We start from the raw sequence: 26498 nt of genomic DNA on the forward strand, positions 1-26498 counted from the left end.
TAAAATGCATAATCAAAATATAAATTAATATCAGATAAATATTAAAATATAAATGCAGAGATAACTAAAATATAGTTTATTTTCTAAAATAAGATATAAGAATAATAAGATATATTAATATTTTAAAATATAGTTTCCTGTATTCCAAAAGTACACACTGCTAGGAGACAAAGAACATGTATCTGGTTTCTACGGAGTGAGGACGGGGTTATAACCAGGTTGTTAGCTTTCTAACCTTGATATTTCAATGAGAATTAGTTATTAGAATTCCTGTATTTTACATATTGAGCTTCTGCCTATAATTTTGTTTGACTAAATGTCTCTGTGGAAAAATAAATAGACAAAATAAAAGCTCTTAACTTAGACTGTTAAACAACTCATAAGGCCAGCATTTCTTATTCTAAAATTACTGATACTGAGGATTCTTGGATTCTCCTCAGCTGTTATCAAAAATGTATGCATTTTATAGATGTTTCATTAAGACCAATGAATCCTACAGAAGATAACAAGACCCGTAGGCAGGATGTTTAGAAGTTAGAAAATTTATGGCTCTATACCTCAAGAATTAACTCTTCCATATATTTATTTCTTGCCACCTTTAGAAGAATGAGACAGGACTCGTTATTTCTCCCTATCATAACTTTGAAACACTGTTGGTAGTTATGAATGCTGCTCCGTTTAACTCATTTATAAAAGCTTTTTTCCCCTTTGACTGTAAACAGTGGCCAGGCAGGATCAATCTCTTTCTGTCTTACTATGCCACGTACCTGTAGTAAATGGTCTTTACATTCCAGTGGAATGAATGGACATACTTTACCACTCCATTTCCATTATGTGGATGCATTTGTATACTTATGTACCCTCACCTGGAGTAATCCTCTTGTATTTATCACCTAAGTAATTCTTCCTGTTTATTCTTCAGAACATAGCTCAAATGTTATTTCCTCAATAAGAGACTGCTTCTGCAAATCCTATGTCTCCCACATATTGTTCTCTTGTATAGAACTTTTACTGTATAAAAGTACCAAAATTTGTAAAAATACTTCTATCCATGAATTTACTTATTTTATGTCTTTCCTTCTATCACAATGCAAGCTTCAGATGGGGCAGAAACATGATTTGTGTGTGTGTGTGTATGTGTGTGTTTGTGTGTTTGTGTTCATGTTCCTAGGACTTAGCCCCATATAGAATTTATAGTTGCTCTTAATATGTATTACATGTATAAGTGAAATAACTAAAACAAGCTATTTAAAGAAGTAAATAAGAAACATTTTGATTTAAGATACTTTGTGCTTTAATAGCAACCTCTCCAGTACTTCTTCATGAAAGAAAACCATTAAGCATAAAAGAGGAAAGAAAAGCCTTTGTGCATATAGCTAATGCATCCTCAGACATGAAAATTCAAGGTCAAAAACAGCAGAGAATGTCTGAATGTATTATTAAAGATGGTTTTGAAGATCTTTCACAACCTTGCTTTACAAGGAACCAGCTGCCTTACTGAAGAATCACAATACTATTTAAACAATAAAAATGATGCCCACTTAGTTTACCTTTTAGTTGCTATGTCAAAGAACACTGTAGCTCAACATCAATGTTTTTATAAAACTCCTTTGTGTCTCTCCTCCAAAACTGGATTTGTCATGAAGACTGACATGGTGAGAGCTGATTGTCTTATTACTGGTTTAGAGCTGTGGGAGGGTGGGCCTCACAGAGAGCCGCTAGGGGATGAAATGTTTTCTGAGAGAGAAAAACACAATTTCAGAGATCCAATGGTATGAAAGAACTTTGGAAAAGCTAATAAAATGAGGGCATGTGTATGCTTGGCGTGTTATAGATGGTAGTTGTAGCAATTCCTATTTGCCTTCCCCAACTTTTTTTTTTTTTTTAGTTCTTTGATAATAAAGAACTAAAAAAAAGAAATAAAGAAACTAAATTTTTTAATGGATGTACCACAGCCTAGAATAAAAGGCTACATTTCCTGAAGTCCCTTATAATTAGGTATCTGTTCTTTTATCTCTGCTCTGGCCACAGATATCTAAGTGGAAATGTGGGAGGCCCCCTCTGGGAAAAAGATGTAATGGTTTCACATAGGAAGAACTCCTCTTTTGCCCCAGTGCATTTCATCTTTTTTTTCCCATGCCTGTCCACCAGTCCTGGAATATTACTTTTACGATGCTAGACTTCTTTTATGAGAGAGATGAATAAACATCTAACTGATTTATGTAGCTGATCTAATTCAAATCATACAATCATTTTCAGCAGTTTTCTCCAGTATGGTGATAATGATAACTACTAGCATATCCAGACTCCCAGACAACATTTCTAGGGAACAGATAATTCTACTTTTGGGGTCTGTGATTGTTAATACTGGGTGTCAACTTGATTGGATTGAAGAATCCAAAATATTGCTCCTGGGTGTGTCTGTCAGGGTGGTGCCAAAGAAGATTAACATTTGGGCTGGGAAAGGCAGACCCACCCTTAATCTGGGTGCCTGTTGATATTCAGTTGGGGTGGCTCAATAAAGCCAAAAGGTTTTTTTGAGGCATACTGAAGGCAGCTGCCTCATTTATATTAGCATAAGAAAGAGAGACGATTAAAGACCTTCCCAGTTTAAGTCTGTTTATTCCACATCCCTTTGTCTCTACTCTAACTGTTTACTCATGTAAACTTTGTGCTGGATGATCCTCTCAGGGGGAGATTAAAGGGGAATTACCTGTTAATAGTGTTTACTCTGGGCCCGGAACCTAGAACTTTCCTCATTTGTAAAATTACTCTTTTAACCATGTTAATTATCCACAAGTGTGTTGACTTTAGAACCTCTGTTATGAATAAATGTTTGGATGTATTGGGGTCTTGGTTGACTGGTGGCATTTTGCCCTCTGAAAGCAGCCAACAGCCATCCCTAACCCACTTGAATCACTGAACCAGGTGTGAGAATGGTGCATTCATTAATCCGTCATTTAGTCAGGGTCTGCAGGCCAGACTTCTGCAGGCAGTGGTCAATGTCTCAGTTGGGTACCATCTAATTAGCTGCCAACATGGCTAGTATATAAAGCCAGCAGAAAAATATGAAGATGAGATTGGCCTAGCCTCCCAGCCTACATCTTTCTCCTGTGCTGGATTCTTTCCTCCCTCAAATATCAGACTCCAACTTCTTCAGTTTTGGAACTTGGACTGGCTTTTCTTGCTCCACAGCTTGCAGATGGCCTATTGTGTGAGCCTGTGATCATGTGAGTTAATACTTAATAAACTCCTTTATATATACATATATATATATAAAATGCATTATATATTATATATTTCATAAATACAAGGTAGGATATGTAGCTATAAGGACTTATAGGATATATCCTATAAGTCCTTTCCCTCTAGAGAACTCTGACTAATGCAGGGTCATTTCAAGAAAATTCAATATTGTGACTCTCATTAGACTGAGTTAGTTACGGATGTATTTGGGATCCCATTCCTTTGTTTAGGGGAGGAAATATTCTCATTGTTCTGGCTCATTACAGAATAGAAATATAATTGACATCAGTCTTGATCAAACAATGAAAACTCACATTGGGGAAAATTCAGTTGCCCAAAGGAAAGTCCCATTCATTGTATTAAATAAGAGAGAAGAACAACAGGATAGAAAGTCTGCTACAGTGTTTTACTAGAGTACTTCACTACACTACTTCAAGCAATTTATCATTTATTTTCAAAGTTACAGTTGTTAAACTGAGCTGATATCCTTTACTACCTTGCTTTAGTCTTTCACTTCTTTGAAATTTCTTTTCTGGCAGATGTCAAGGAACTTTCCTCCTGATTGATTTTCTACATGCTTTATCTCTCATCCATCTAGTCCCCATTTTCTCTTTTCACTCTAAGTCCAAAATGTCAAGTTTATTTTTTAAAAGCTAACATATATATTTTACATACTGAATAGTATTAATCAGATTTTCATTGTATTGTACCAGAAAGTTTGACCTAATTTTAATAGTTAATTGATCTCATTGTGCAACATATAAATGATTATTTCATTTACAATGGTTTCACCTCAGTAAGGTCATTACTCTTCACTTTAGCCTTTTTAATAGGAACTACTCTTGAAAATGATAAAATACTAGATAGTTTTCATACCCTTCTTTCATCTACTCTTTATTTACTCATGAATATCTCTTTCTCAGTATGTAAATTATAACAATAACAAACTTTGTGATATGAAGGTGATTCAATGGCCATGGAAAACCATCTGAAATTTTGAAGTAGCATCAACCTTCTTTTTTGAATTATGTATTCATGTATCAGCTCACTAAATGCAGTCATGTATTGCTTAATGACAGGGATATATTCTGAGAAATCTATCATTTGGTGATTTTGTCTTTTTGTGAATATCAGAGTATACATGAAGCTAGATGACAGAGCCTACTTCACACCTACAAACCTGTATATCGTGTTTCCGTCTTCAATACTGGAGGCAATTGTAACACATTGGTAATCATTTGTGTATCTAAACATAGAAATGGTACAGTAAAAATATAAATATTAAAAATAGTATACCAGTATAGGACATGTAACAAGAATAGAGCTTTCAGCCATGGCAGTTGCCCTGGATGAGTCAGTGAGTGAATGGTGTGTGAATGGGAAGACCTAGGACATTTCTGTACACTTCTGTAGACTGTATAAACAGTGTACATTAGGCTAAAGCAAACTTAATTAAATTTTCTTCCCTCAATAATAAATTAAACTTGGCTTATTGTAACATTTTATTTTATAAATGTTTTAATTTTTTTAGCTTTTTCACTCTTTTGTACTAACATATAGTGTAAAAAACATTGCGGAGTTATACAAAATATTTCCTTTATCTCTTTATACTATAAGCTTTTCACCTTTTTAAACAATATTTATTTTTTAATTTTTAAGTATTTTGTTACAAACTAAGACACAAACACACACTTTAGCCTAGGCCTAAGGGACAGGGTCTGGATTATCAATGTCACTGTCTTCCATCTCCACATCTTGTCCCACTGGAAGGTCTTCAGGGGCAACAGCACACATGGAACTGTCATCTCCCGTGATAACAATGCCATCTTCTGGAATAGTTCCTGAAGGCCCTACCTGAGACTGTCTTACAACAGAAGTACACTCTAAAATAGTTTAAAATAGTGATAAAAAGTATATATACACATATACTTTTTATACTTTTCATCACTTCCGTATATACAATGTGTATATATATATGTATATATATATATATATGTGTGTGTGTGTGTATATATATATATATATATATATATATATATATATATATAACTTTAGGAGGTATTCCAGAAAAAGGCATTGTTATCTTAGGAGATGACGGCTCCATGTATGCTATTGTGCCTGAGGACCTTCCAGTGGGACAAGATGTGGAGGTAGAAGATATATATATATGGAAGTGATAAAGAGGTTCACTCTGAAATAGTGATTAAAAAGTGTATATGTATGTATTTAGTTTTTATGTATACATATGTATATATAAGTATGTGTGTGTGTGTGTGTGTGTGTGTGTGTACACATACTTTTAATCATTATTTTAGCATAGGTATTTATTGTGATCAATTATGTCCCAGACACAATTGTATGTGTCATACTTTTATATGACTAGCTACACAGTATATTTGTTATACAAGTATCAGCACAAACAACGTGAATAATACATTATGCTACAATGTTTTGAAGGCTGTGTTGGCACTAGAAAATGAATTATTAAACTCCATTATAATGTTATGGGACCATTGTCATATATGTGGTCCATCATTGACTGAAACATCATTGTATGGCAACACATGATTATAGTTAAACAATGGATCCTTTTTCTCTATATTTGTATTTTCCAATTCCTTGATCAAATGGATGTTTTATAATCCCTTCCCTACTTGATTTTGTGAATCATTTTATCTGATGACCATCATTTTCCTTATAAAATTCTTCCAGTGATTTCTGTAGCACTAACTGCAAAATGTTTTCTTAACATTTGTTGTTGTTGTTGTTGTTGTTGTTTTGAGACGGAGTTTCACTCTTGTTACCCAGGCTGCACGATCTCGGCTCACTGCAACCTCCACCTCCTGGGTTCAAGCAATTCTCCTGCCTCAGCCTCCTGAGTAGCTGGGATTATAGGCATGTACCACCATGCCCAGCTTTAACATTTTTAAAATAATGCAAATATTATTCTTTCCACAAACAGGATAGAAACAAGTACCTCAATGCATATAATGTGTATTATTTTATTAATAAACGATATCACTTACTAGAAGTCAATATTCCTTCTCTAAACCCTAAGATTATTTATTAAGATATCCAGTTTACATTTGAGAGGAGCAGGGGGATGGTATGGATTTCTGTATTCACCAAGCACACACAGGAGAGGTGAATACAAAATCAAAAGCAATTCCCACTTTAGCAAATGATGTATTTGTTCACATTGTAACTTAAACAGAAAATGCCTTTGAGGAGCCTAGCTGTAGTGACAACAGCAGTATTAGAACCATGAAACTCTGAAGAAGTTTATTCTATATAATGAAGAAAAATACATCAAGGCTCCACTTCTGTCAAGTACATTACCACATGTGTGACTTAGGAGAAAATACAGGAAGACACATTTGCAAAAATTTTGTGGCAAGCTGCAAAATTTAGTGCCTCAAGATCAATATTCACTTGTTCAAAGAACAGATAGGTCCAACATTAAGTTGAGTACATCAAGAAAGCCTCTAAGGCAGCATGGGAATGTGATTAAAACTCTGAGAAATGGGTAGATATTTGAAAAGCAGCACTGGGAAGGAGCTATAAAGAAGAGAGCTGATCAGAAGAAACAAAGACTCATATCCAATAAGGTATACATTATTTTAGGAAACAGTAACAAATTGATAAGAACACAGGAAGAAAATGTAAAAAATTTCTGTTGTTCTCTTCTCCATTACAGTGATCGGTGCTGCAGGTTGTATTATTGTTAAAATATTTGCTATCACTCCCTTGATGTGGCTTATTCTTCTCAATTCTGTTGATGTCATCCTTGGACATGTGACTTATTCATGCATCTTTCTGACCTCAGAATGAGTCATGTGAATTGCTTTGGTCAATGATTTGTGAAGTGAAGTACATACATAACTTCCAGGTTAAACTTTAAAAATTAGCTTGCCTTTGCCATATTTCTTTTAAAGCTCTTCTAAAAGACTAGCATGATGCCCGATATGGGCTGTTTTATCATCCAAATGACATGGAGCAGAGTCATAGCTGACCCATAGTGGATATAAAATATGAAAAATAAGCCTTTATGGTTGTAAACCACTGAATTTTGGGGTTGTATGTTAGCCTAAACTGACTGGTAGAAATTTATCCAGGAATTCTCTAAGAAATAAAAGACTCATTAGTTAGATCTTGAGGCACAGATAGTTATTTCCACAAATAAAAATTATAAGATAAGGTAGATAATACCTAAAAATCATGGCAAAAACAAATGAATGTACTAATGCAGCAGATCCCCAGGACCCAGGCACAGACTGGTACCTGCCTATGGCCTGTTGGGAACTGGGCTGCAGAGTAGGAGGTAAGTGGCAGGTGAGCAAGTAAAGCGTCTTCTGTATTTACAAGCCTCTCCCCATCACTCGAATTACTGACTGAGCTGTACTTCCTGTCAGATCAGCAGCCGCATTAGATGCTCATAGGAGCACAAACCCTATCATGAACTGCATATGAGAGGGATCTAGGTTGCACACTCCTTGTGAGAATCTGATGTCTGGTGATCGGTCACCATCTCTCATCTCCCCGAGATGGGACCTTCTAGTTGCAGGTAAAGAAGCTCAGGGTTCCCACTTATACTATACTATGGTGAGTTGTATAATTATTTTTGAATAGATTACAATGTAATAATAATAGAAATAAAGTACCCAATGAATGTAATGCACTTGAATCATCCCAAATGCCCACCCCCAAATTCCCACTACCAGTCCATGTAAAAATTGTTCCATGAAACTGGTCCCTGGAGACCAAAAGGTTGACTCATTCTGAGGTCAGAAGGTCGGGGGCTGCTGCACTTCAGGGGAATGAGTAATAGAGTTTTTAGAGCCCAACAAATTTTTTTAAATCCTTAAATTGTGTTACTCTATTTGTTCATTTACTTATTCAAATTATTTGTTTTCATTTTTTGAGAAAAGTGTTCTCTGTCATCCAGGTTGGAGTCCAGTGGTGCAATCATAGCTCACTGCAGCACCAAACTCCTGGATTCGAGTGATACTCCCACCTCAGCTTCCTAAATTGCTGGGAATTCAGGCACACACCGTCATGCTTGGCTAATTTTATTTTATTTTTATAGATACACAATCTCACTATGTAGTCCAGGCTGGTCTGTAACTCCTGGCCTCTAACTCCCATTTTGCCCTCCCAAAATGTTGGAATTATAAGCCTGAGCCACAATGCCTGAGTATTTTCCTCTATTTAGAAATAAAGTTTTGAGCTAAAATTTCAGCTTAAAAAGAGTGATCTATATTAATCAAATTTACCTCATCCAATTTTTGATAACCTTAGAATTCAGTAAAACAGTAAGCACTCAGTATCACTAATTATTCAATTACTCTAAAACTTGGGGAATGTTATGAAAAAAAGTTTGCAAGTGGCTTAATAAAGATGAGCCATACACGCGATGATGATAAACATTTTAGCCAGATAAAAAGGATGGAAGATAATTATTCAGATACAGTTTTGAATAAAACCAATAATGGTATGAATTAATTGAAAGAGGTACTCCATGTGTTACAGGAAAATGATCCTAAACTCTATAGCATTAAACATCTGCATCTTTTCAAAAATGTTTTTGGTTTTATTTTATTTCTATAACCAATACATCCCATGGTGAAATTTTGAAGGGAATTATAAGGAATAGGGTAAAAAGCAAAATTCTTCCAAATGGCAGCACCCTATCATCATCACATGAGCAAGCCTCTCCATTATCCTTCTAACAATTTAAATCCTGTCACTATCTGGCTTGGCCCTGAGTCACATCAGGCAGTCATAAGAAAGCAGTTTCTGAGGCAAAGGTGGCCCTCAGCTTTGGCAGGATTATATGTAACGAGAAGAGCCTGGAAATAATGATTATCTAGGGCCTAGACAACCATTCACAAACAGCTTCTTTAAGGCCACAAGCAGAAGGGCATTGTTGGGTGTCTGTACCCAGACTTTACTTTGACACAGAATTCAAGTTAGAATGTATTATGCAGATATGCATATTCAATCATAAGGTACCATAAATAATTAAAGTATTTTTAATTACAGTTTCACTAAAAATTTATTAAAAGTATGCAGATATGTGACTTCTGGTATCTAGCATATTACATTTTCCATAGTAGAATTATCTAAAAGATTAACATCTGGATGGACAGTAAACCAAGAGTATCAGGGAAAGTTATTACAGGGTTCAATTAGAAATGCTCATTCAATCTTTCCTTCCAGAACTCCCTAGCTAAAGAAAGACTCTTCATCTTTTAAATTTTTTTGAGTGTTCTCCCTTATGGTTTTACTGATATTGATAATGTCTACATAAGATTCTATATTAATTAATGAAGAGCTAGCATTTGGATTTAGACACCATGTCTTATTACATTTGTCTTTGTCAGTACAATTAGCACTGAGTTTTACCTGTAGAATATATTCAATATATATATTTTTATTAATAATTGAGGACAATCGAGGTTAAAACTAGATAAATAGATTTGATTCATATTTCAATGGCAATTACATTATAAAATAAGAAATATGGATAGGGGTGATTTGAGTGCAGGAGTAATCAATAAAGATTTTGAATGGGAGACTAATATAATTTATACTATTTCAGGAGATTTTATGTTGAAAACAAAAATATGTTGGAGAAATTATATGGAGACTAAAACCAGTAGCAGTTGCAGTAGAAAAAAATTGATGCAAAACTGAGGGAAAAGGCAAAATAGGGCTATTGAGCCAATAAAGCCAGGGGATTCCTTTGTGCATGCTGATAGCTTAGCACAGTGCTAGGACAGGATAACAAAAATAGAGAAGGAAATAGAAGTTTTAATTTAGGGGTAAAGAATAACAAGATTACCTAGAAGTACCGAAACAATTCACTGGCAATACTTAGTAAGCAGGTGAGAGGCGGAACCAGAGTTAAGGACAAAGCAAATACTGGAAATATAGGTCTGAGAAATTACTCTTAGAATTAGCTTCTCTGGATTTTCTTTTCTTTACTCATAATGTGAAAAGGTTGTGTTTAGAAGATTTATAAAACTTTAGCCATGTAACAGTAGAAATAAGATGTGAGGCTTGGTAATTTGAGGGGGCAGGGTAGTGGAAAGGTATAGACATTGCAACTGGATTATGGTTTTAAAATATTGTCACCTATTCTCTTTGAAATATGAAGTGGAAATTGGCATTAAAAGTTTTTCAATGAATTCAGTTTTAGATCTTTAGAAAATTTAACATAATGACAGCAACTAGCACAGTTAGTTACTACTAATAGAAAGTTCTAGTTTTGCAGGACTTAGTTAAAAACTCTAGCTGTGAATTTCATGATTTCCTAAATTTCCTTAAATTTCAACTTAGAATTAGTCATTCTAGAATGAAGGTTCTGTTGGAACATGGGTAAATACCATAGTCCTTGAATAATAGCTAGGTTGACAATCATAATTTTAAATAGTGTAACAAAATTCAGTAATTACTAAACATGGATGTTTCCTTAGATAAAGTAATAAATATCATTGTCCAAATATGCTTATAATTGTTTATTTTATATATTTATAATCTTTGTCTCTGTAGTAAAGTATGGAATTCTCTCTTTTTCTTTGGGCTGTAAAAACATAGTCACAGTTTCAAGTTACATCTTTCAGCAGATTCCTTACCTTTTCCTTTTTACTACCTTTATCTTTTCAGTGTATTTTAGATAATTCATAAATTGTTAATGACTAATTCTCTAATGCATCAGTTTATAATCTTGACTTACATAATCAGTTTCTAAACATATCACATTTTTTTTTCAGGAGGACAATTATTTCTGAAAAGACTACTACACACAGTATTCTGCATTTAATATGGCATTGCAAAGTTCTGAGAATGACTTTCAATAGTCTTCCATGTACTAATTAAACATGAACACGTGGTAAACAACATGGACTATTCCAGTGGACAGAAAACGTCAAGTCAAAATGTTTAAGTACCCCATATTCTTCTAAGGAGCCTTATCCAGTTGGTGTGATGGGTCATTATCTGTTTTGTAAAACTTCCCAAACAACTCATCAATATTTAAATAGCTATCCGAATTATAAACTTCAAATAGCAGAATCCAAATGTCATTTATGCATAATTCAAAAGAACTTTGCTGAAAACAATCTTTGGATCGCAATTGCTCTCTAATCCACCTCTTCAATTTCTACATGAGAATTCAATGCCAATGCAATTCAAATCAATTCATTCATGGTTGATGTTAAAACTTCCTTTATGAGGATAGTATGACAGAAACAAAACTAAATTGAACAAGAGGGAATTGCAGAAGATAAAAATTGTTTTCTGTAGAAAGTGTCAAAACTTTTATGATTCCTTGGTAATTTTTAACATTACAGGTATAATTAAATTATTACTAAAGTTATATCTGTGAATCTTTTTGAGTGGTTTAAAATATTTTTTCTGTTTACGTTAATGCAGGTCACTATTACAATTTAATGTATTTTTAAAAAATTATAATTGATTTCGAAATCTCGTAAAACTTTTGAGCTATCATTAACTCCAAAATGTCTGGAAAGAAACCATCATAGGTAACTATTGATGACATCTACTTCTTTCAGTCATATACTGAGCATTACCTGCTGTACAGGTTTAAAGAATGTTGGTCACAGGATTGAGGTGAATATTTCATTCATGTGTAGCCAAAATATTATCATATGAAGCCCAACAGAATAATGAAATGCGTCCTTGTGATATTATTAAGGTGAATTTTTGTCAGACAAAGCATAGTAACTCTACAGATGGATTATGAATAGAGAAAAAATGTACAGTTGAATTCTTTGGAATTATGTATTATATTCCATAAATCCCAGAGGGAGTCACTATGATTAATGTTACCTCAATGAGTACAAAATGAATAAATAATTATCCTCCACTTATTGTAAAGTATTACCTTCAGTATATAATTCACATGAGTTACATTTAGTTCACAGTAATGTAAAGAGCTTAGTTGGAACTGACAAAGGACAGGAAATTCAGAGTTATAGCTGCAGGTACCTCGGAGTGTTGGTCTTTTTAGCACATATGGTAAAAACTATCTGTACTGTGAATTCACATATGTGAATTTTTTTTTGCATGGGTTTCATTTCCCCGAGGAAAGGAAGCTTTCTCGTGAGATAAAAGGAAGAAGCTCCCATATTATGCCTATTTGAAAAATGGCTATGTGTGAAATTTAAATTCATAATGTGTACCATATACATATAAAAATTTCTGTTACCAATGGCATGTGAGCATGAACAGAAGTTAGCAATATTCTCTGACCTCAGCTGTCACTTCACAAAAATGTACCATAATATGCAGAAGTGTATGGATGACTCAGCATAATCTCTTGCCACAATTTGAAAAGCAAATCAAATTCTGGGACCATAGAAAAGGGCAACTAAATGTTATTTAATTTACAGTATTAAATGGACTTGAGATATTTATTAGCCTACAAATTTATTTGTAGAGTGGAGTATAAATGTGTGAAACTTTGAAAAAAGATGAAAATATGGTACATTTTAGATATTTCATGATCTACTTTAAAATATATACAATCTACATTTTAAAATATATAATATCAAATATGTTATGCATTATTTTCAATATTTTCACTTACCCAATATTTATGGTTCGGATTTTGTTATGAAAGCTTTGGAAAAAATGTGTAAAGTTGTAATATAAGGGTTGAAATACAGAGATGTGCTTCTGTATAGGTACACACATAATATTTTAGATGAAAAATAGTACATTAGTGGATAATGAACATATTAATTTGCAAGAGTATGATGTAATTAGAGCAATATTCATATGGAACTAATAGAGTTTGGATATTGGTTCAAACTAGAACTAATCTCATTTAAATATTGAAACAGGAGAGTTTCCTGACCTCCCTCACAGGATGCGCGACATGGATGTGGCTCATCTGTTTGGTTGTCATGCACACTCAAACTCTTATGGAAGGGGAGCATGCAGATAAGCGGTACAGGAGCTGGGCTTAGTGCCCCTCAGCTCTGGACCCATGGCAGCATCAAGAGGTGAGTGTCTGAGGCTCCTGAAGCCAGAATGGGCATGTGTTACAGTATGGTCTTTTAGCTTTGCCATCCATCAACAGCTTAAGTGTTAAATAACTCAGTAGACCCTGTGTCTTTTCACAAGTGCAGAGGGCCAGTGTGACAGCTTTCTGTATCTGGAGTTCTTATTTGGTGTCCGGAAAAAATCAGGTCACACACAGGTTTGAAGGATGATTAATGCAGGGGTTTTACTGAATGATGGAAGTGGCTTTCAGCTGGATGGATGGGGAGGTGGAAAGGGGATAGAGTGGGAAGATGATCTTCCCCTGGAGTTTGACCATCCAGCAGCTGATCTCCTTTCTGCTCATCCTCAGCCAAACTTCTCTTGACATTCGGATGTTCCTTCTCTTCTCTCCTTCTCTGCAGCTCTTCTATTTGTCTGCTCATCTGCTGGTGGAGCCTGGGGTTTGAGGTTTATATGGGTACAGTAAGGAGGGCATGGCAGGCTAAAAGGCAACTTTTGGGCATGAAAACAGGAATTCCTGTACCCATTTATGGCCATGGGTTTCCAGGTTTAAGGGGGAAGCTTTGTTGAGGAACCTCCTTCTTCTATCCAGTATTTCCCTGTCTCCTGTCTGTAACAATATCAGTCAACAAATAAACCATAAATCAAAACACCCAAATGTATAGAAGCTAACATTATGTTCCATAATACAGTACAATCATATAATGAAAAGAAAAAGGAATCCTAATACAATGAGGCTAGCCACATTTATTTAGGAATACGGGTGAGAGTAAGGGTGAGTGAGTATACAAGGTGTGTGTCTGTGTACTGTATCCATGTGTGTAAAGATGGATACAGAATTAGATGGATGTGTGTAAAGATGGATACTAAAGAATTTTCCATATTCATCTCTAGAATATAGTACTGACTATGATCACTATAAAAAGGGATTCAGCTACTTATATTGAATGCTAAGCCTGGATGTTTCAGGGCTCAGGTCTGTCATTTGTGGCATTCTTTCCCTAGAAGCAAAGCTACCCAGGCAAGATTTGAGTCATCCTTTTGGAGTCAACAAATTCCTTCCTGCCATCCATTCATTAGACTACCCAACAAGTTTCCCTATCTTTCTCATTTCTAACAAAACTAAACAAAGCAACCAAAACAGAAAAATCACCTCACTTCCTTAACATAAAATGCTAAAATAAGGGCTTCAAACATCCATCAGTATAGAATATTTGCTTAAAAAATGATATTATCAAAATTAAGGTTATTTGGTCTACTTAGAATCTCTGAGGTACTTGTTATAAATAATTTTTATGTCATAAATGTTTTGAGGCAGTAAATTTGTGTGTGTGTGTGTGTGTGTGTGTGTGTGTGTGTGTGTGATGTCAGTGGGTGATAGACACTATGTCTTACATCTTTTTTGGCTAACTGTTGGTTTTGATAAAATGAAGTCAATGTCCAAATGAAGCCAATCGCCACATGAGCTGACATGTATATTTTTGCTGAAGATACTTGATATATTCTCCTTTGTATTAACTGCACTCTACTAAGAATATCTTTAGACCAGAAGATAGTAAGTTTGAGTTCCCATCGACTTCCTTGTGTTCAGAATCAGGTGGGTCTGTCACTGAGTAATGGATAGTACTTCTTTTCAGAATCAGTATTCCTTGCTATAGCCAATTTTATTAGGTGATTGCTACTGATGTCATAATGACTAAAATTAACTGACTAGTTTTCCTGTGATAAGTTGACTTGGGAAGTGTAGGTATTGTAACTAGAAAATAATTAGACTAAAACAATTTTTAAATGTGATTAATGAAAACCAGTCTCATATGGTCATTACAAACATATGTACCCTCTAAGTTAAGAAATTATATCCATTTTATGCTTTGTAAAAAAATGAAGAAAAATATCCTTTCTAGTTTACATATGTACATCACTGTAAATGTTGAAGGCATTTATTTGAATGTGCTATCACAGAAGGATGTAAATCCACTCAGCACATTTATTTGATTGATTGCACATCACACATTCAAATAAACATGTACGGCATGATCTCAGATTTAGATAAACACACTGCCTTTATTTAAATGCCTCCACATTCATATTGGATTGAACATTCAAATGCATTTAAATCAGTCTCAGAAGTGACTCACTGATGCATTGTTAAAAGGTGAACATGATGCTTGCTAATACTTGTTTGTTATAATCTTGCAGTCTCCAACATACCCAAGGCTGTTATGTTATATTGTGAATGCACAGGACCACATCTATACTAAACATAAGTTTCAGTAGAATGTGCTGGGAGATATCTCAGTGGTACTATGTTTGAAATCTTGTGTAATGTAGAACAACACATCAAGTTTTCTTCTCTAATAATCTAAAATTAATTTTATTAAAATCCCCTCAGAGGATGAAGATTAAATATTATAACACCAGAATCAAAGTATATGCTTCTTCAAGACATACCTAAGAAGCTTAGGTAAATGTACAATTAGGTAACGTGAGCTCACCTACTTCATGTAATTCATGAGACTGCTAAATTAATACCTCCCTCTGCTCCTTTCCTACAGAGTATATATGAGTGGGTCACAAAATGAAATAGACTAAACTAAAGAATGTAATGACACGCTTGATTCAAGCTTTTAATATTCTGGAGATTTTTCAAAAATGTTTCAGTAGCCAGGTATTATTATATCTGATCATTATATCAGATCATTATATCAGATTTTGCATTGCATACAGATTATTTGATAATCTACAGTTTTTACTTGCTATCCTATTATATTCAAAAGAAAAACATCTAGGCTATTTGCCTTTTATTCCTAAATTAGCTCTATTGAAATACACTATTTAAGATTAACTTCTATTTTGTTTCTAGACTTTTTTCCCAGACTCCAATGAATGCAATTTAGATACTACAATCATTTTCAAGTTTTTGTAAAGACTCAGTCCACTTAAAAGGTATGGCCAAATAGCTCTGTAAATGCAGCAGCTTTCATTGGGGAAAGTTCTGGCTTCTTAGGAGGTGGAATCAAATTATAGTTTTACAAATGCAATACTAATATACTTCTTTTCTTACTCCTCAAGGAAAGAGAAAACTTTCTTCTTCAGAAGCTAAAGACAGTAAGCATTAGGGTTCTTCTATATAGGAAGGGAAGGCTCCAAGCTTCTACTAAGCCAGGTTGGCTAGAACCCTATATGGGTAACTTTTTCATAAAATCTCTTCTTTTCCAAGATTATACAAGTACATTAGGACTTTCAATTGTATTTTTTCATGAGATCACTCAGTGCTACTCTTAGGCATTGATCATCTGGTGCTATGGTTTTCTCTGAAGCATTCTCATGTCCCAGTCTCTGTTCAGGCTAGTATGTTTGTGATGGTGAGGGAGACGAGAGGAAGCTACGAACCCTCTTCCTAATTAAACAGCTGCAGATTCTCTTTTAATGTTCATTGATTTTGGGCACTCTTGCCTTTTAGCACTCTCCCTACCTTAGAGAATATACTCACTCTTTTCTCAATTCCCATAATTTGATTATATATCTAGCAATGTTAGAGGAAACATTCCCCTACTTTTAAAGTAATAAACCTTAATTTCCCTCCATGAATGTAAATCAAAATAACTAGTAAGAATGTGAATCAAAATAACTATTAACTCCCAATCTTCTTTTTTCTTTCAGACCTACAGATCTTTAGGAAAAGAATAGACCAACACTCACTTTAAGTAGAATTGCCAGATTTAGTAAATAAAAATACAGGATGCCTCATAAAATTTAAATTAAATTGTATATCGGTAATTTTTTTACTATAGCTATATCTCATGCAATATTTTGCAAAATACTTATACTAAACATTATTTGTATTGATCCAATATCAATGCAACTCAAATATAACTGTGTACCCTGTACTTTACCTGGAAACCATAAGGTGAAAAAGGAGCATACATTATTTTTCTAATTATTTCTTTATAATTCTATAAGGGAGATAGAGATTGCTCAAGAGAGCAATTAACTTTGTAAAGAGTCAGCTTGTTACAATTGATTATGAGGTTTGTTGTGTAATTTGTCTCACTTTCCTCTTCCTTTTGGTGAGTGCAAATACAATTTATACTCCAAAGTACCAGTGTACAAGATAGAATATTTGCTCCCTTTTAAATTTATCTTTCATGAATTGAAAATATCTGCAAATTAAAATGGCAAAACAATGTCTATTCCAACACCCACAATAGGGCAAGTGGTGAGCTTGAAGAATGTGGAAGACTCATTACTAAGTCTCCTCAAATAGATTTTCTTTAACTATTAACAAAATTAGAGGAGAAACTCAGGTGGTGATTACTTCTGAAGAGAAGATTTGAGAAAATAAGTTTGCTATGGAAACATTTTGATACTTGAAAATAATGCTCCTTCACTTTTTATTCAGAAATGATAAAGAAAAGAAAAGTCCATAATATTTACATTCCCATTATCAAAGTTGAATAACAAACAGAGTACTAACCTGATGAGCTAACGTCTTACTTTGCAAATCATTTTATTGTAAAATGCAGGCCCTCTCCAAAATCTGAGGGATGAGTGAAACAACTTTAGTAGATATTTCTCTTTTAATTGTATTTTTAAAAAATTTAAAAACTGGAAATATGACTACTGATTGCAAATGTTTCAACAAATAGAAAACATACTTTTCATTCAAGATATAAAATGTGTATATAAAAAAATAGACTCTTCACATTTCCGTCACAGTTGTTCTCAATAGGTTTCTGTCATCACTATTATGATCACTATTATGTTGGTGTTTTCATTAGCCAGAAAATTGAATAATAACTGGGTTCCACTACCCTGACCAAACTGGTTAAAATAGAGTGGCTATTTCAATTGAGATGTGAACATAGGGCAATCTTTACATTTTTATACAATAGTATTTGCTCATGAAACGATATTGACAGCCCGTGGAATATGTATTTATCTTCTGTGTGGCGATTCACATAACTTTTTGTTGTTAAGTAAATGGTCTGAATAGTTGAAATCCATTGTGTGTTCTCTCACCCAGTTTTTACTCCACATTCCTCCTTCTGCGCCAACCAATATGATGAAGACTAGAAAGCTAAAATGAGAAATTTCTAAAACTCCTTTGTAGCTAGGGCTAGGAATGTAAGCATGTCCAGCAGAGTAAATGAATATATATTTATATAAACAATAGCAATAACAGCAATGTATTCACGTGCGTGTGTGTGTGTGTGTGTGTGTGTGTGTGTGTGTGTGTGTGTAAGTCAGCTAGAAGTTTATGAAAAAAATCCAAGATATGCTGATACAATCTGCCTCCTTCTTTTGTTTCTGACAGTGAGCACTATGCCTGGACTACTGATATGCAGAAACACTGGATCTTTCTAAGCCACTAAGTCAAATTTTTGTGACTTAGCATTCCCAGGTGATACAGTGTCTACTTATCTTTACAATTTTAAAGTTTGATAATATGCAATATGCACTATATATTTTACAGTATTTTTAATCATGTTCTTTTTAGGCTTGCTGCTGCTGACATCAAAATTGTCTCACTTCCTACCATCAAGTTCTTCCTCCTTTGGTACAACTCCTTTTTCATTCATTTATTCAACCATAATCGGTCAGCCTTAGATTAATTATGCAACCCGTCTTTCTTCATTTGTGAGAAAACCTTAAATTATGCAGATTAGTGTCAAATATATTTTATTTTTTAATTTCTAAAATTTGATTTACATCAGAGCAAGGGGCAAAGTTGTACATTTGTGGGTGTGCTGATTCTACTCGCTGGGGGTGGAAGGAAGTCATTACATTAGGAACAATGACTGGATGCCTAAGAGCAATGGCTGCTCCCTAAACAGATACTTTCCATGCCAAGCAATCTGTACTTACTCTCAGACCACGTAAGTGAATGAGAAGAAACTCAGCATAAGGGACTTATGAGACCAGCAACAAAGGTGAATTGGAAGGCAAAAACTAGGGAAAAATTTGATTTTGGAAAACTACCATATGGTTCATCTTTCATATATGTCTACTGACATTTATGAGTTTGCCCATCCTCAGAAGTCTATGCCAGAACTCTCGACAGAGGAGGCTCTAATCAAGATGAACACAACAGATAATTTTCTAACAAGAAAAGCTAGAGAAAATTAGACAATAGTTTGAAAATATGTTTTGGAAAGTCATTTGGATGTGGAAATATGAAGCTGGTTTCCCTCTATTATTTCATGATAACCCTTAAAAGGAGGGAGATGGAGGTGGGGCATAAAACTGACCAGGGCATGGGAACAAGTAAAGATGTGGACGCATATCTAGGAATTTTTTTTAAGATCACCAGCAGCTGGTGTTAAGAGCACTGCACAGAGGCATTCCAAATGTTTCCAACAGCTTTTAGTTTTCAAACACTTTAGAAAATCCCTGGATAAGGGGGAAAGTACCTGCATTTGGAGTCTGAAATTTCATTGATTACGGTGCTTGTAGCGGAGCCACATACTTTTGCTTGTGTGTGTGTGATTGTTATTGTGATCCATCTACTATGGTGTTATCTGGGAAAGAGAAATGCAATGTATCATAGTTACATTTACCACGCTTGAATAAGCAAGGCTATCATCCTTTACATATTAGCTAATGCAATCCTTACAACAATCCTAGGATAGAGACATTATTTTCATTCCTATTTTATAGGTATGAAAACCAAATTGAAAATGACTTAGAACTTCCACATTATACAGGCAAATTAGTTTCTCTCTGTCTCTCTTTCACTCTCTCACATTTATCTGATATACCCAAGGTATCTATTTTTTTTTCCTTAATTTAATCTTCCTTCTTATTTTAATATATTCGGTGCACTTCTTTACATGCTTTATAGCCCACTTGTGCTATATCTTTCTCTTTCCCTTGCCCTGCAGTATATCTCTACATTATCTTCTGAGAAGCAGCATAAAATGCAATGTTACTTTTGTGTTTAATACCAAAATAATATAAATCTATTAGAATTATTATTTGTCTGAGAGAAGAATATTCCTTTTTACTGAATATACTTGCATATTCTTATTTACTGCAATAGCTGAATTAGGAATATGAATCCCTAATATCTATATTATCTATAGCCAGGCCTGGTGGTACATGCCTTAGTCCTAGCTACTTAGGATGGTGAGGTAGGAAGACTTAAACCCAGGAGTTTGAAGTTGCAGTCAGCTGTAATCCCACCACTGCACTCTAGCTTGGGCGACAGAGCAAGACCCAATCTCAATAAAGAAATAAACAAAAGGAAAGGAATGAAAGGAAAAGAAAAGAAAAAGAATTATTTCTCTAGAATATGAATTATTTAATGAGTTACTACTGCATCTTTAAATGTGTTCACTATTACCCTCATTTTTACTGATATTTTCTTCTAGGATAATTTTTACAATTATGAAAATTACTCATTGAAATTTACTATTTAAACTTAAAATACCTTACACATTTTAATGCAGGAAAATAAACTACTTCCCAGACTCATCCCTGAATATATAAAGTGAATGGAAATGGAGTATAAGTGTATTTGTATTAGTTTCCCAGCAAAGCTACTTATGCAATGGGATTTAAAAAATGAGAACCAATTGTTCAAAACTCTGTTTTCTTCAAGTAAAATGTGCTAAAAATCATGAAGAACCTTGATGTTGTAAGCTAATGTTTTTGTTTCCAGTAGGGGCATACATAAATGCAGAAAAGGATTAATGATACTTTTTAAAAGTTATTATTTGTACAGATTTCAAACCAAGAAAATGCTAAATTTCTGATAAGCACTGAATTACAGTAACTTCTCTATTCACTTTAACAAAGAAAATGTGAAAACCAAATACAAGTTGCATATAATCCAAACATTCAAAACATTGGAAACCAAAGCTGAAATAACATGGTTGTTTTAGGTCAGTGTATATGACATGAAATGAGTCTAGTCAATCATGTTTGGGCTGTTTCACTGCAATGCACGCTTCTACCATTTTATCTTATATTCTGCCTCATCACCTCGTTCTTCTTTATTGGATATGACCAGAATAACTTCTCTGTGTGACCAGAGCTGAAAGCATATCAGAGCAGGTTTCTAATGCCAAGAGATATTTTCTGGTGTATATGCTTCTGTGTGCATGTTTTTATGTTTGTTTAGTTTGATTTTATTATTTCTGTATATTTCGGGAGTTAAAAACATGGTTCAAGGTAGCTCTGGTAAAGTGAAAATAAGCAATTAAAAGGTAAAAGTATCGATATCCTAAACCTCCGAATCAACATGTTTGATGGTGAGAATAGGTTGCTTTTGAAAGAAAGCTGAACCACAGCATATGATGAAAATGTCTTTTTAAGAACTATAGGTAAAAACAAGTCCTAAAATTTATCATGGCCCAAAAAGGCTGTGAGTTTATTGCACTTTGACTATTTGATTCTACTTAATTTGCTTCCATATGTTTACATGCTGAACAACTTTTATGAACTCTGAAGCTAACAAAACAGGATAATATTATAGGACCATGTTTATTCGGTCTATTGCCTGCTTTGTGCCATAGAAAGATTTCTCCCTCTTTCTGCCTTGCCTAAGGCAGAGATCTTTAATAACCTTGTGTAATTACTGTAAATACACTTCTCACCAGCCTCATTTATTCAGAGATTTCAACCATGTCAGATACATTGTTGCTTATTGGGAGTTGAGCCACCTGCCTGAACAATAAATTTGTCAGGATTTTGGAATATGACATTTGGGATTTGCATTGCCTGTGTAATTCATAACAAAAGATTATCTAATGGTGACTCTTGATATTTAAAAACCTAATTTTTATAATTTTCCAGGGAAAGGCTTCATCCAGTAAAAGTCAGATTCAGAAATTGAAGAGTTGGTTCAAGTCATAGTATTTATGTATGTTAGGGTAAGGAGGTCTCTACAATACTATGACCAAAAAAGTTTAAAAGGAAGTTACTTATAAAATATCTGTAGATCAGATCAAACGTAGCTTGGCTTTTGCTCTGCCTAGATTGTGGAAATTTAAAAAAAAATCGTTCTGCTTTATATTCAAGGAATATGCAATGTGCATTCTACTTTTAATTTCAAAGATGTTTGGTGCATGTTCTGCCAAGGGAAGAGACAATCTTGAGAATATTTGGTATAAAAGTAATTTAGAACATAGCTTAGCAACTGCTAAAATGCTCCGAATTACATGATGCCTTGATCATGGCACTTTCTCTTTGCATGTATTGACTTGCTAGCATCTAAAAAAAATCTGACAAGGTAGGAACTCTTATATTTTTTTTATAGATGAGGAAACAGAGACCCTGAGAGATTGAACTTTCTCAAGCCCATATACCCAGTAATCAGAAGAGCTAGGATTTGAACCTCCATAATTCTTGCTTTTGAGTATCTGCTACTCATCCCTAAGCTCCAAAGCACATAAAAACAATTAACTTCTGCCATCATGTCTTCTTCAAAATACCCTTAGACAGATGTTTCTAGAACCTGTTGTAATTTTAACAATGCCAATGAGTGACCCTGAAGTCAAGATGTGTCAATTTAGTAGTTTATGAATAATCAAGAAAACCACTTTATTGTACAATTTCTCTTCAATCTATTTATCAGAAGTTTTCATGAAATGATGCACATCATACAATTGCTACCACTGTCAATAACACAATAATTACTTCCCAGAGAAAGGTTTGGATTTTGTCATAAGGGGTGGTGTATAAGCCTCTTAGGAAATACATAATCGACATTACTAAGTATCATTTTTAAGAAGTAACTTCTATGACAATACATTCTCAAGAGCTTATGAATATGAGATTCTGAAAAGGAAAATGAATATAGTTACATTTGGATAAAAACCTTGCATCCATAAATTAAACACAAGGAATATGAATTTCTCTTTTTTCTAGATAGATATTATCAAAACAAATTGCTTATGCTTCTGTGGAAATAATATGCCCACTCACATGTGATAAACCATGTTAATTTTGCCAGTAATGAAGAGTAATGATATGAAAATCTATGTAGCACTGCAAAGATACCAATATGGTCATACACTGCACAACGATTTTTTCAGTCAGTTATAGACTCCACATACTATAGTGATCCCATAAGATTGTCAGGGAGCTGAAAAATTCCTATTATCTAGTGTTGTCATAGCGGTTTTAATGCCATAGCACAGTTTATCTATTTTTAAATAAATTTAGGGTAGCCTAAGTGTACAATGTTTGTAAAGTCTACAGTAGTGTGCGGTAATGTGCTGGGTCTTTACATCACTGGCGAGTGAGTGATTTACTCACCAGTCACTCACTCCCCAGGATAACTTCCATTCCTACAAGTTTCATTCATGGTAAATGCTCTATAAGCACTTTTTATAACTATTTTTTACATTTCATACTGTGTTATTACTATGCTTTTTCTATGTTTAGATATGCTTAGAAACACAAATACTTAGCATTATGTTGCAATTGCCTCCAGTAGTAACAACAGCAACATGCCATACATGTTTGAAACCTAAGAGCAATAGGCTATATGATATAGCCTAGATGGGTATGCAGTAGGCTATGCCATTTAGGTCTGTGTAAGTATACTCCATGTTGTTCACACAATGAACACTGTCTAATGGTGCATTTCTCAGAAAGTATTTCCATCATTAAATGATGCCTAACTGTGCTAATAATATGAACTTTAATGAAACTACTTGTATTTATTGTTCATTAATTTTGTATTAGAAACGATACATAGCACCTGTTGAAATATCTCACTTAATCTTTATTAAAATTATTTGATATAAGTAGTCCTGTTATTTCCACTTACAATATGAGGAAACTTAGAAATGAGAAATAGGATATCTTGTTCAACATCAAATTGTGAAGAAGCAGCCAAGATTGTACTAACATTCAGATTTGACTGATCCCAGAGTCTGTACTCTCAACCGTCCTTAAGTGAATGAATTATATATTTAAACTAGTTCAATAAAATCTTTTTTTGTTCTTGTTTTTTTATGAAAATATAACCATTTGTCATTTCATTAAAAGTTTATCACTAATGATGCTATGTCAGATGTACTGAGCACCAACTAATGAAGAAGAGTATAGTCTTCATTAAGACTAATATTAAGACTAAGAATTTCAACTGATATTCTGTGTCCTAGGAATTTAGTAGAAGATCTGATAAAGCCAAAAACTATATATCTAACTCTAATAATGGACTAAACAGAGTAACCTTTAGAACATTTTCAGGAAGTGACATACCACCTCAATACATGAGATTTCTAAGAAACAGGTAGGAACCAGGAAATGAAACTTCCTTCTAAGTTTGTCGTAGCAAAATTTCTGGTATTCAGCCCCACAGACTGCTATGTGTGAGGCATCTGCCTTCAAAATAAGGCAAGAGGTTTAATACTTTCTTGTTCTTCTGAGTTCGAAAGAGCGTTTTCTTAAAAAAGCAACATTTGCTTATACAACATTAACATGTTAAAAAATTGGAGTTCTCCAAGGTGACAAGAATGAACTTGCTAATACCAAGACATTACTGATAGTGATTCCCCAAAATGGCTTAAAGTGCTCTAAATTCAGCCCTATAGTGATCTCTGGCCATCATAGTTCTGTACCAGTTATTTGTATATAAATTCCAGACACTATCATTTTTGACTGGTTTTGCATTTACCTGAGTTGAGTTTAAGGAATCTGTAGACAGCAACCTTGACAAAGTTGTCATGACTACACTCTGTCACCCTCAAGCAAGTGAAAAAGCAAAAAGTGCAGAGTAATAAGTATGCCCTAAAGCAGACTTTTATAAAAGACTGGCAAAGCATTTTGCCAGAATTTTCATCTGTCTTAAACACCAGGAGTCCACACTGTGGAAACTGCTAAAGGCGTGATGTCTCAATATTTGCATTGGTTGTCTCCATTAAAGCTTTTAAGAATTTCTACAAGACAAATGAGAAAGTGGAATTCTCAGCACAAAAGAAGTAAAGTGCCACGGCCACTTTAATTAGCCTTACACTTGTTCCGCCTAGTGTCACATGCTATTAGAATCAATAGAAGCGTAAGCTAGTCCTGTAGCCACTTTCTCCTCTTCCTCCTTGTCGTCTTCTTCCTCTTTGTCTTTCTCTTTTGCCTTTTCCTTCTTTTTTTTAAATTGCTGCAAATATTACTATCATTGCTTTGCTTGAGAGTTATTATCTTTGCTTTGAGAATATGAAAACTAACCACAAAAAAGACAATAATTGTCTCTTGACACTGTCTGTGCTAAAGAGGATATACTTCTATTTCTTCGCTTATCCGTGTAATACAGAGAGATCACTGCAAAACACTTCTTTTCATACTCTACAAACAATAGTTGGGGCCTTCAATGGACTGCTGGAAGTGTTCACTCTACATCACAACAAGAGCTTAAAAATTGCAGCAGATAACCAGCTTTCCTAAAAAAGTAGCTTTCATAGCATTTAGAAACCTTTAGAACAATTTGACATTTGTATGACATGCAAGTATGTGATCATTTTTCTAGTAGTTCATTTTTATTGTATCTTACAATAAATATTAATCCCTAAGGATCAGAAAAAAATTAAGTGTTTGTTCGCTACAGACGATTTGAGAAACACTGATCTGGAGCCTCAAAGCCACATACTGATCTACATATTTGGGTCCTTCACAGCTACTAACAGCAGTATATCCCGTGGGAGGATGGAGATAGGAGAGACTGCTTTCAAATCTTTATTGGAAGGAAAACTGAGGTTAAACTTACTCATTTCCCTTGTCTAACCTGTCTGTGTAGTTTTTCATGGGAATGTGTACTGTAGGGCAGTATAAATGTGTCTTCTGAAAACAGATGGTTAAGTTCTATCAGTTTTGTGATTTAAGATGAACCAGCATGGTGGGGATAGGTAACAGGTAACAGGAGATGAGTGATATTAATGTATAAAGTTAGGGGTGATACACATTTTATAGTCAGATACTGAAATTTAAAAAGGTTTAACTGTTTGCAAATATTCTCCCCAAATGACTTCTTTCAGAATTGGTAGACGTGACCAGAGTTAAAGAAAGAGATGTTGTGTGAGAGATATTGACAAATGTAAGCCTTCTGAAGTCAGATATATAGGATGTTAGTCAAAGTTTATTGCAAGACTTCTAGAAAAAATACTAGGTGTTATACAATTACACATCAACACTAGTGTTTAAACATAAATATTTCAAAATTTATCCTAGAAGTCACCAAAGTATTAAATATGCTGTCACTTGGAATCATTATGCCA

The 26498-nt window shown here is 34.2% G+C and overlaps 1 long non-coding RNA gene across 2 annotated transcripts in view; it reads left to right on the forward strand.

The window, feature by feature from the left end:
• The window catches only part of LOC141583440 (uncharacterized), a 142768-nt gene extending 130620 nt beyond the window's left edge, over positions 1–12148 (forward strand). The window contains exons 3-4 of one of the 2 annotated variants that reach the window (XR_012516058.1): positions 6461–6576; positions 11022–12148. This is a non-coding gene — a long non-coding RNA (uncharacterized LOC141583440). The remainder of the gene's footprint in view (positions 1–6460; positions 6577–11021) is intronic. The other variant, XR_012516057.1, reaches the window with a different exon arrangement.
• The last annotated feature ends 14350 nt before the right edge of the window (positions 12149–26498 follow it).

This window comes from Saimiri boliviensis, chromosome 1 (assembly GCF_048565385.1).
Source record: "Saimiri boliviensis isolate mSaiBol1 chromosome 1, mSaiBol1.pri, whole genome shotgun sequence".
Taxonomy (NCBI): Eukaryota; Metazoa; Chordata; class Mammalia; order Primates; family Cebidae; genus Saimiri; species Saimiri boliviensis.